Source organism: Phyllobates terribilis, unplaced genomic scaffold (genome assembly GCF_046119375.1).
Source record: "Phyllobates terribilis strain yellow unplaced genomic scaffold, ASM4611937v1 Scaffold_5__5_contigs__length_657084704, whole genome shotgun sequence".
NCBI classification, from domain to species: Eukaryota; Metazoa; Chordata; class Amphibia; order Anura; family Dendrobatidae; genus Phyllobates; species Phyllobates terribilis.
In genome coordinates, this window is record NW_027362765.1 from 609270928 (window position 1) to 609283985 (window position 13058).

Sequence of the window (13058 nt, forward strand, 5' to 3'; positions counted from 1 at the left end):
GACGTTTCTGGATTGTGAGTCTTGGGGAAAGCAAAAGAATTGTCAACGGATCTACGGGAAAAGGTATTAACACAAATCAAAAACCTAGATCACATAGCAGAAAAGTATGCCCATGTGTCTGCATAATTAATAGCAACCTATGATCTGTATGAGATATATGTGACATCACTTGTCCGTGTAGATTTACCTGTATATATTTTTATATTTATTGTTTTTTAACTTCTCTGTTGGTGTACTTACTTGTTTTTGTCTGTTCACCCTCATAGTTCTTTCGTCCTTGGTTTCTTTTGGTCTTTATCCACTTCCAGCCACATCTTTTGGGAGGCATGCTATCAAGTCATCACTTTACCGACCGGCCCCTTTGGATAGAAATCTTCAATCAACAATTTAATATATCTGGACAGTGACATTTATAAACCATTCAACTGATGTCTGCATCATATGTGATTACTGTATGTGCATTTGTATTTTACATGACTACATATACCTACTGTCACTTTAAAGTTATGGTAATCAGATCTCCCTTATTCTTCCCATATTAATCTTTTGGGTTTTAGTATGATATTTTTATTAGTATCCATTGTATTCATTGTTCTTCACTGCACTCATCCCACTTGACATATCACTCTCTTTATCACTTTTTATTTGTCATATGGCAACTCTTTTTCACTACCTACTTGTCAATGTATCTCTTCTTATTTTTATCACCACCTGTCACTTATTTATTTTTTTCAATTTTATTTATTTTCCTCTTCATTTTTATTACACATTCATTATCATCTTTCCCTCATTAACTTTCCTATTTTCTATCACCACATACACATAATCACTTACACATATGTATCCTATTCCCACACTGTTTCACTATTCCCTTATCTCTTTCTTTCTCCTCTCTGGTTTTTTCTGCTCTATTACTGTCTCTCACCACTGCGGTCCATGGTTGGAACGCACACTTCCTTGTTTATGACGCGCACCGCGTCACTCCCCTTCCGCGTTCCACGGTGGAACACATAACCCCTCCCCCTTATGACGCAGACCACGTGATTTCCGGTGCTGCGTCTCACCCTGACATGCACGCCGGGCCTCCTGCTTCCCCAGCTGATCTGCGTTCTGATGATCTGCAGCTCAGCGTGGGGGAGCGATGTCCGGCTACATACATGGCACCATGTCAGCTTACTTATTTTACACTCCTGTATCAATTAACCTCTGCCTCCCCTATTGGCTGCACCCCATATAAATATTACCCCACTCTCTTCCTCTCCATATCCTCGTCAAAGCCCAGGCGAAACGCGCGTTGGATTCAGGTCTCTTGGGTTAGTACAGCTTCATTATCCTCTATCCACCCTGTATTCTTGTGATACTATATCTACTCTGTACTTTTGTGATACTATATCCATAGATTTCACTATTTTGTAATCATTCTCTTATCTTGTTTACATATTAGCACTTTGCACTTTAAGTTATATTTAGATGATTAATTGTGGTATAGTTCCCCTACACCTGTGTATCATATGATTCAATTTTTAGTGGAGACTTTATTATGTACTATAGCTGTCTACCCAGGTGACCTTCTCTTTGTCGTTCCCTTCCCCTCATTTTATGTATTCTTTACTGTTTTAAAATATTAATACAATAAAAATTTGATTTTTTTTATACCTTCTGCTTATGTGTCACACTATAGGTTGCTACGGGAAAAGGTAGTTGAATTGTATAACAGAGGAAAGGGATATAAAAAAATATCCAAGGAATTGATAATGCCAGTCAGCAGCGTTCAAACTGTGATTAACAAATGGAAAATCAGGGGCTCTGTAAAACTCCACTTCTGCACCACGTCCTCCCCAATCACACATTACCAGTTCATATCGAACACCATATCACGTACATAGCCAAAACAAAAGGAAATGTGTGACATACATTTTTTTAAAATGATCAATAATGCCACACACAAAGGTCAAATTCCACCATACCTTGACCAGACCACATATTACCACCGCATATTGAACAAATACTACAATACTGATCATTAATAAAAAAAACACAATACTAATATTACCATAAATATATTGCATTATACACAGGAGCTCTGTATATAGCATACAGTGTATAGTGTCAGTGTTCAGGTAATACAGTGATCACCAGTGGCATTATACACAGAAGCTCTGTATATACAGTGGCTTTTAAAAGTTTGAGCACCCCTGGTCAAAATTACTGTTATTGTGAACAGTTAACAAGTTGAAGATGAAGTGATCTCTAAAAGGAATAAAGTTAAAGAAGACACATTTCCTTTGTATTTTAATGCACAAAAGATAAGTAATTTTTTACATTTTAAAAATTACAAAAAGAAAAATGGGCCAATGCAAAAATTTGGGCACCCTTGGAGATTTGTGTGCTCAGATTACTTTGGCCAAGAGTTCAGACCTTAATTAGCCTTTTATGGTTATGGCTTGTGCACCATCATCATTTGGAAAGTCTTGGTAATGCAATTTCCCAGCTTTATAAAAACCAGCCTCCTTCAACCTTGTGCCAATAAAACAGCAGCCGTGGGTTCTTCTAAGCAGCTGCCTAGCACTCAGAAAATGAAAATGGTGGATGCCCACATAGCAACAGAAGGCTATAAGATGATAGCAAAGTGCTTTCAAATTGCCCTTTCCTCAGTTCAAAATGTAATTAGGAAATGGCAGTTAACAGGAACAGTGGAGGTCAAGATAAGGTCTGGAAGACCAAGCAAATTTTCAGTGAGAGCTGGTCGTAGGATTGCTAGAGAGGCAAATCAGAACCTTCGCTTGCCAAATCTTTCTGAAGGTCTTTTGCAGTCAGACTCTGAACAGTAGAACAATGTACCACAACTCCAGAGACACCTGCCCAAACCTCTCCTGAGTCCTCACCATAAAAAAATCAGCATCAGAAGTATGCAAAAGAACATCTAAACAAGCCTGATGCATTTTGGAAAAAAGTTCTGTGGACTGGTGAGGTGAAAATAGAACACTTTGGCCACAATGATCAAAAGTATGTGTGGAGAAAAAAGGGCACTGAATTTCAGGAAAAAGAACATCTCGCCAACCATTAAGCATGGGGGTGGATCAATCATGCTTTGGGGTTGTGTTGCAGCCAATGGCACGGAGAACATTTCAGAGGTAGGTAGAGGGAAGAATGGATTCAATGAAATTTTAACAAATTCTGTAAAAAAGATGAAGTTAAAAAGGAGGATGGCTTCTACAAATGGATAATGATCCACATCAAAATCCACAAAAGACTTCCTCCAAAGACGAAGATTAGCTGAAGGTTTTAGAATGGACCTCACAGCCCCCTGATAATCATTGAAAATCTGTGGCTAGACCTCAAAATAGCAGGGCATGCAAATGACCCATGAATCTCACAGAACTAGGAGAATTTTCCAAGGAAGAATGGATGAAAATCCCTCAAACAAGAATTGAAAGACTTTTGGCTGGCTACAAAAAGCACTTACAAGCTTTGAAACTTTCAAAAGGGGGTGCTACTATGTACTAACTATGCAGGGTGCCCAAACTTTTGCACTGGCCCATTTTCCTTTTTGTAATTTTTAAAATGTAAAAATATTTTTTTTGCCTAAAATGCAAAGTAAATGTGTCATCTTTATCTTTAGGCCTTTTAGAGATCATTTAATCTTCAACTTGCTTAACTCTACACAATAACAGTAATTTTGTCCAGGGGTGCCCAAACATTTACATGCCACTGTAGTGTCAGTGTGCAGGTAATACAGTGATCACTGGTGACATTATACACAAGAGCTCTGTATATAGTGTATAGGTAATACAGTAATCACCAGTGACATACTCAGGAGCTCTGTATATAGAGTCAGTATACAGGTAATACAGTAATCACCTTTTTTCATTTATACATAGGACTAAGTGTGGTCTGAGGATGTATTTTGGAAGCAAAGAAATGTAAAGTGCTGGATGGCGGTAGCCGTGGGCGAGATGCTGCTCCATCAGCGCCCTGGCACTTTACAGGAAAACACGGGTCCTGACTGGATGCTGATGGTGCAAAGGCCTTGCGCCCATGCAGGTCACCTTTAGCCGATTGTGTTGGCTGGCCAGAACCACGAATTCCACAGATTAATAAATGAGACTTCTGTTCAAACATGGGAACTTTACTGAACTTGATAAGGGTTATGTACAATGGATAGTGGATACACTGTCTAAAGCATGTTGCCCTCACAGTAAGAAGCCTTTTCATTCCCACTGTATCCTTACTCTGTAGGCTACTCCAGGGCCTCAGCGAGTTTCTCTCTACTCGCTCAGCGGTTCCGCATCCTATGACTATGGCCGCCCTGGATCTACCGCTTGGGAGCCCCCCACTAGACCCACGCTCTCAGTCCTCTTTAGGTCCGTTACCTTCAGCATTAGCAGGCTCTCGGGTTTCTTGTGATTCAGCATCTTATCTGATAACTCCTTCTGGAAGGTCTCAGTCTCGTCAGTAACTGGGATTTTGCAATTCCTCGTTCCAGTTTCTTCTAGTTGTGTATCACCCCTAGGCAGAACTGCACACTTGTTACTTTCCAAACTCTAACTCTATTCAGGAAGCACAGGCCTGTCCTATCACTAAGCCCTCCCCCTGTGAGTTAAGTGTTGACGTTTAACTTTGTGGGAAAACCCCTTTAATTTTAATCAACGTTTTAATGAATAGATCTTTTAATAATAAAAAGTTCCACAATTGGATGTGTTTAAAAAAAGTGTTCCTCTGCTGAGAATGTTATAAATGTGCCCCTGCTATGTAAAGTGTAATGGTTGTGTCTAACCATGCAAGGACATGGTCTGACTATACCACATCTCCTGGGCAGGGGAGGACGCAAAAGCATATACAGACTTTAAAGCATTGGATCGCAAAACGTTGCTTAACAAAAAAAACCCACGGTGAAATGTTTTGCCTCACAAAAAGAATCAGCTGTGATCTGTGCTGTAAAATTTGTATCCTCTTTTGCTTCCTCTCCTGCCCAGGAGCTGTGGTATGATCAGACCATGTTCCTGCACGGTGAGACACAGCAATTACACAGTACACAGCTGGGGCACATTTATAAAATTCTCAGCATAGGAATATTTTTTTTTAACACTTCCAATTGTAGAACTTATTATTCCAAGATCTATTAATAAAAATGTACTTTGTTTGCGGGAAAACCCCTTTAGCTACTTCTGACCTTGCTGTCTGTTGCTGAGCAGGACTTCCTTACATTACACACTATACTAACAAAACTTATACTATACATTACTCTATCATATCCTACATTACTATACACTATGCATATTACACTCTACACTTTTTACATTTCACCTGGCACATTACACCATATTTCTCAAACACGCACGCCACTGTTCACAATACACAACATTGACGCAATTGGTGTCTTCAGGAACGCAACAGTCCACTCCTCTTACAGAAACATGAATGATGTTACTACATGCATGTTGGAGAGTTGTACATGGAAAGGGCTGCTTATTGGGGCGGGCGCTCACAGGAAAGGGGTTGATGTTACTTGAGAGGGGTTGCATGTTGGGGGGGGGGGTGATCTTGGATGATGATGAATGAAGATGATCCTTTTGTGGGACTGCACATGCTGAAAGGGCCACGAAGGGAAAGGGTTGATGTTCCATGGCTGGGGAAGATGATAATGCTGCATGAAAAAGAAAAACAAAATGATCCATGCAGTCCAAATTGCTTAAAAAATTCTTGTCTTTATCCCATCATATTTAAAAGGTAGGATATCCATAAACTTAATGTTTGTCCATTCTGATGCGTTTCTGGCCGAAGCCCTTAGTCCTACAAGGGTCACATTCTATGACTAAGGGCTTCGGCCAGAAACGCGTCAGAATGGACAAACGTTTTTAAGTGTATGGATATCCTATCTTTTTAATATGATGGAATAAAGAGAAGAATTTAAGCAATTTGAACTGCATGGATCCTTTTGTTTTTCTTTTTCTGTGATTCTGCCAGGGTTCAATGGTTTAGGGTCCAAGCGAATTAATCCAGGAGCTGCCACATTATCTACCACATGGTGAGGCTTTTCCTACATATATACTTTTTTTGATAATGCTGCATGCTGGGTGGTTGCTAGTGGAAGGGGGTGATTTTACTCATGTGGGGAGTGCATGCTGAGAGGCTGTTCCTTGCTCTTTGTTACATGTTGAAGGGGAATTTAATTTGTGTACAACATCACTTTTGTCTTTAACCCTTCCACGACCTTTGACGTATAGTTACGTCATGGCAATCGTGCAGGAAAGCAAGAGCTGTGCCTGCATTATCATCATAGGTAGCTTGGCTTAAGTGATAGCCGAGACCTGGCTGTGACGACCAGGAGCGGTGCATACCTCATCCCGGTATTTTAGCCCCCTAAATGCCATCAGATATTGATTGCAGCATTTAGAAGGCTGGGAGAGGGAGAGGGCACCCTCTGCCTCATCGCGAGGGCAAGATTGCTGCCATGCCTCCGGGTTAATTAGCTACGGCAAGCCTGTTAGACCATGCCAAGAGCATGGTTTAAGAGACTTCTGTCAGTGCAGAACTGACAGGTATACCACATTGCAATGCTGGAGGATTGCAATGGATTATACCAGTGATCAGAGTAATAAAAGTTAAAATCCCATAGAGGAACCAGGTAAAAAAGTATTTAACCCCTTACTGACATTGTCAGTAATAGTACGTCTCTGTGCCCTGGGCCTATTGGACCAGGTACGTACTATTACGCACATTGCCATCACGCCCGCTGCTGCATCTCTATGCTATACAAGTGATCAGCCTGTAAAAATGAAAGTCCTATAGTGGGACAAAGTGTAAAAGTAAAAATAAAGTGGCAGAAAGTGGGAAAAAAATATGAAAAAAAAATCCCCAAAAAAATAAAAAAAATCTACTGTTCCCATAAATAAATATTATGAAAAAAAAAACAAACATACCAATGCGGGGCGGGGTCTCGAGCATGTCACTTGAGCACCCGCAATACATTGTGCATATCCGAGTACCCCATGCAAACTCTGATTTAAGGGCATGAAAATTAAAATTTTTTCACAAATAAACGCAAGTCATATCGAATAAATGTTACCACTATCACAAAGTACAATATGTCACAAAAAACAATCTCAGAATCAGTGGGATCCGTTGAAGCGTTCCAGAGTTATTACCTAATAAAGTGACAGTGGTCAGAATTGTAAATATTGGCCTGGTCATTAACATGCAAACCACCTTCGGGGGTAAAAAAAACAAACAAAAAAAAACCACCCCAAATATTTGTCATCGCCGTGTCCGGAACAATCTGGCCTACAAAACTGTCACTGGTTAACGCCTTCAGTGAACACCATTAGTGATGAGCGAGCCACTACTCAGTTCTTGCCCGAGCATCACTATGCTCGACATGCTCGGCCCTTGGCGAGTATTTCCAGGTTGCTCGGGCAGGAGTTCTGGTCCCCGCCTTGCATGTTTGGCGCTCTTTAGAGAGCCAATGAACATGCAGGGATTGTCTGCCACGCACTGTAATGCCGTAGCTATTTTGGTTGTGACATTACAGTGATTGGCTGGCCGCATAGCGTCATCGGGTCTATATAAGACCTGGTGCCGCAATGCTCGTCACAGTCTAACCTGGAAACAGGCAGAGTAGGGAGAGGTGCTGCTGAGCCAGGGACAGAATTAGCGGTGTAATAGTTTGATATAGGTATTCTACAGCATATCTATGTATCCATCTGAACGAACAGTCCTTCTGAGGACTAATCCAGCTGCATATTCAGGGGTGAAGGTGATAGCAGGAGTTAGGCAGGCAGGGTTTGTGGTAGTGTATACAGCACAAGAGCATTGCACGTTCTGTCTGCTGCAGATATCCATAGACATAGCCCCAGATATCAGGGACAAGGGCTAATTTTTTATCTCAATCCTGATTATTTGCTTAAAAAGCAATCCAGAATACACCATTTTACTGCTTCATTTGCTTGTTAGCAGAATACAGACATATTTTTTTTATTTTATTTGCATGACTATTGTGGAAGCAGCTTTTTTTCAATGATCAGACGTGATCCCATATGACTGCTGTAATAATACAGAAATTTTGTAGAGCGTGCCAAGTATTACACTCCACTTAAAGTATTGCAGTTGTGGATTCAAATCTGTTCATAGTTGGTCGCTGACAAATAGCATATCTGATTATCTGTGAGTAATGTTGTCAGAGTATTACGCCACGGACTGACAAAAAAAAAAACATACAAAAAACAAGCTAAAATGGAAAAAATGTTAAGAAACATTCTTTCCAGGGTAATGACTTATATAAAGGGCCAAAGAAATACAAAAAAAAACAAAGTTATGGACTGTGGAAGATATGACCAGAATTTCAGATAAGACAGTTCATATTCTAGAATATAGAATCTATTTGAATTGTCCTTCCCATTATTAAGGAGTGGGTCTCCCATACTGTTATATCATATGCAGCAATTTCAAGGGCTGCCAAAAATTAGGACGCACTCCAATACACATTTGAAGAGACGTAAAAAAAATAAACAAACAAATAAAAACACAGAATATTTCTTTAGTATAAAAACCAGACTCGCCAATAACCTCAATGTAATTACATTGTTCAGCTCCTGCACCTCCTCCTGTTCGGCCTCCATCTCCGAAATGACGACATCAGTCACAAGTTGGAAGCACTGCCTTGGCCAAGCGGCAACAGGCTGTGCTGAAGAGAATATGCTTAATGCTTAGGTAACAAACCGCACACTGCTGCAGAGGTGTTGAAAGCGGTAACACAACAGGCAGATCTGTGGCTCTCACCGATGAACATACAGCCAGGCATGGTCGTGTCTGACAATGGCCGAACCTGGTGGCGGAGAAATGACAGCCGGAGTAGATACGGTTTCCCTGTATGCCAGTCCTTTCATCCGACCTAAAGAATATGGCTGTGGTGAAATATAACTCTCTCCGAGAAGCCGCCCTGGCTAAGAAAAGTCTGTGTGAAGGTTCCCGGCAACTCTATGGCCCTTTTTTTTTTTTTTTTTTTTTACTGTGGATTGGACGTGCTTATGCACGTCATTTCTCAAACAGCATTGCAGATCAGGCCATTGCCAAACTCTGTAGTCATGAAATTCAAGCCATAAAGAAACTTTGTGTGTCGAAGCACCACCGAGAAGTGTGAGCTTATATTCGACGGGCAGCCATTGCTTATGCAACAAGCTACATTAGAGGACTTCCTGGGAGAAATGACAGCTGGAGTAGATACGGTTTCCCTCTATGCCAGTCCTTTCACCAAGTTAAAGAATATGGCTGTGGTGAAATATAACGCTCACCGAGAAGCAGTGTCGGACTGAAGAACATTGGGCCCACCAGAGGATTTGATTCTGAGGGCCCACCTTTCTCGCCTGCTAGTGCCCCATAGTAGCTGCAAAGCTTGTGCTATGATTGAACTCTACTGATGGAGAAGTCAGGGCCCACCGGAGGATTCTCTGGTGGACCGGTTCAACCCTGCCAAGAAGCAGCCCTGGCTAAGAAAAGTCTGTGTGAAGGTTCCTGGACACTCCATAGATGTTTTTTCACTGAGGGGGAAATCCACGCACATAATGGGAGAACATACAAAATCCTTGCAGATGTTGTCCTTGGTGGGATTTGAACCCAGGACCCCAGCGCTGCAAGGCTTCAGTGCTAAGTTTACCACTGAGCCACTGTGCTGCTCTCTCTGTTCTCCCTCTGCTATCTAACATTCTGGAGAAACTCACACCTACTGTCACGCAGTATCTTCAGCTCCTTTGTGAGAAACGAATGTATTTGGGTAGCCACTCAGTCTACCAAATAAAATTCCTGAGAAGGAAATTGTGGATGGCTTCGCTACTGGTACTGGGGGGCACTGCTAATACCATGGCGTCGTGCCATAGTTCACTGGAAATAGTCCGGGCTGGTAGGAGCCAAGCCGATTCCCACAGAAAGATACCAGCAGCAAGCTAAGGAGATGGTGGCCTTTATCATCATCACGACCTGCAAGGTTTACACTATGAACTCACTTAAAGGAGAAGCCAGAGCCCACCGGAAGAGTCTCCAATTCTGTGGTGGGCCCGTCCAACCCTGCTGAGAAGCAGCCCTGGCTAAGAAAAGTCTGTGGGAAGGTTCCTGGAAACTCTATGGCTGCTTTTTTACTGGGACTGCCTCCAGCAATCCATAAAATTGCAATCTATAAGATCCCTTCACGTGCTCCCCATTCCCCAGAGACTCCAGTTCAAAACCCTAACCATGACATGCAAAACCATCCACAACCTGTCTCCTCCATATATCTGTGACCTAGTCTCCCGGTACATACCTGCACGCAACCTCCGATCCTCACAAGATATCCTTCTCTACTCCCGTCTTATCTCCTCTTCTCACAATCGCATACAAGATTTCTCCCTTGCATCCCTCCCACTCTTGAATTCTGTACCCCAACATATCAGGCTCTCGCCTACTGTTGAAACCTTTAAAAGGAAGCTGAAGACCCACCTCTTCCAACAAGCCTACAACCTGCAGTAACCCTCAGTCCACCATACCACTGCACGACCAGCTGTATCCTCACCCATCCGTTATAGACTGTTTGTGCGCCCTCACGGGCAGTCTTGTACTAGTCGGTGACCTTTTTTCGCATGTAAAGCGCAATGGAATAAATGTTGCTATAATAATAATTATACTACTTATACTCTGGGTCAATTGATGGCACTTTCCTGGTGTCTACCCCTAAATTGATGTGTTTTGGCAGATTTTAGTCCCGTTTGAAGGTGTTGTGTATAACGTTTGGTTTTGGCACCCATTGATTCTAATGGTGTTCGGCAAATATTCGACAATTACATTGGCGAATATTGCAAAAACAGCGATCGTAATCCGAAATGAAAATTGAAATATTCAATAGTCTTTAACCAGAAACACCCTTAAAAAAAAAAATGATGTGGGTGTGTCATGATTGTTTGTTACCATTGTTAAGGAGTAACATTTACACATGGGGGTATACATGAACATACTGTATAACATACAGAATGTTAGAGGTAGGTCTCTAAAAAAAATTTCCTACGGGCATTAGAAACACCCTTACAAAAAATTATGTGGGTGTTGCATCACGGTCACCCTGGTGATATGGTGGAGGAGGAGGGGGGGCGACATAAAATAGAATTCCTGAAGCGTATACCCATGTATGGGTGTGAAGGGGTGCATGGGAATAGACCACAAAATAAATAACCACCGGATTTGAGTTTGTTTGATGCCATCATCTGGTGGTGTTGAGAAATCTGGCCCAATCCAGTCCTTGTTCATTTTGATAAGTCAGCCTGTCAGCATTTTCAGTTGACAGGCAGATGTTCCTATCAGTTATAATGCACGCGGAAGCACTAAAAACCATCTCTGACAAAACGTTAGCGGCCAGGACCTCCAAGGCATAGAGAGACAGTTCATACCACGTGTCTAGCTTGGATACCCAACAGTTGTAAGGCACAGAAAGGAATCATAGAGGACGCAGGTACAGTCGCCAAGGTAATCCTTCAGCAGCTTCCAAAACTTTTCCCTCCTTATCAGTGTACCCTGTGTATCAGGACCCGGGCGCTGGGAGGGTCTGAGAAAACTGTCCCAGACCTTTGACCGCGTTCCCCTGTCTCTGCCGCATCTGGTTTGTGTCTCCCTCGCTTGTACTCCTTGGTTGTCCAATGAACTGTCTGAGTCATGACCTCTGTCACCATTGTTGTCAAATGGGAATTTTTTTTTTTGTTAGAATTCTATCTTCAACAAGAGCCTGAACTTAATATCTCCAAAAATGAACTCCTTCTGTTTCCTCCCTCTACTAACCTACCTATACCTGACTTTGCAATTTCCTTTCGGTGGTGCCACCATAACTCCCACTCGGCACACCTGCTGTCTTGGAGTCATATTTGACACACAACTTTCCTTTATTCAAAGTGGAAAAATCACTCTCTCACTCATGTCACCTGCACCTTAAAAACATCTCCAGAATTCGACCTTTTCTCACCTTTGATACTGCAAAAACTCTTACTGTCGCTCTCATTCACTATTGCAACTTTCTTCTAATCAGTCTCCCTTTAAACAAACTGTCTCCTCTCCAATCCCTTCCGAATGCAGCAGCCATATTTCAATCATGACGCCTCTACCCTGTACGTCATTGCATTGGTTAGGTTAAACGATCACAACAGAATACAATGCAAACTCATCTCTAACCCACCAAGCTGTTTACAGTTCTGCAACGCCCTACATCTCATCCCTCATTTCTGTGTATCACCCCTCCCGTGCTCTCCGTTCTGCAACTGATCTAAGACAGACATCCTCCTTAATCAGAACCTCACACATCAGTCTCCAAGAATTCTCTCGTGCAGTGCTAGTTTTTTGTAATGCCCAAAATGCGTACAACGCGATGGTCACGGTAAAGGCAGCGGAACATAAAGTCGGCCATGTGTGCCAGACTGCCAACAGCAAAGACTTCTGTTTTCGCCAAGAGGACGACTGTCCATGTTCTCTTCCTCCTCCTCATTATCACCCAATCTGCGTTGACATGAGATGAGGCTGGGCTGAGTAGCATCACCCTGTATAGTTCCTTGATCTGCCTGCAATGCCTCGTCTTTAATTGTGAGCAGTGGTGGAGCTTGTAAAATTGTGTCACTTATGTGTGTACGGGTGGGAAGGGGGAGTGGAGGGAGGAGTTTCTGGTGTTCCAGCACCTCAAGGGCTCTTTCAGTGGGTCATGGCACCCGCAAAATCATAACAGCCAAATCTACCCTACAATATAGCACTACTTCCCTCCTGAGCTTTCCACTGTGCCTGAAAAGTATTTCCCTATTACTTTAGGGTATTGGTGCACTCAGGAGAAATTGCACAACAAACAGAGGTAAATTTTTTCCCCATTAGCCCTTATAAAAACTTCACTGCCCTATGATTTAAATTTCTGCGGGGCACTTATGGTGTTCACATTCTCACTGTATTTCTAGAGGACTTCATTGAGAGGTGTAGGTTGCAAAATGGGGTCACTTATGGAGGGGTTCTGGCACCTCAGGAGCTCTGCCAATGTGACATGGCACCTTCAAACCATTCTAGCAAAATCT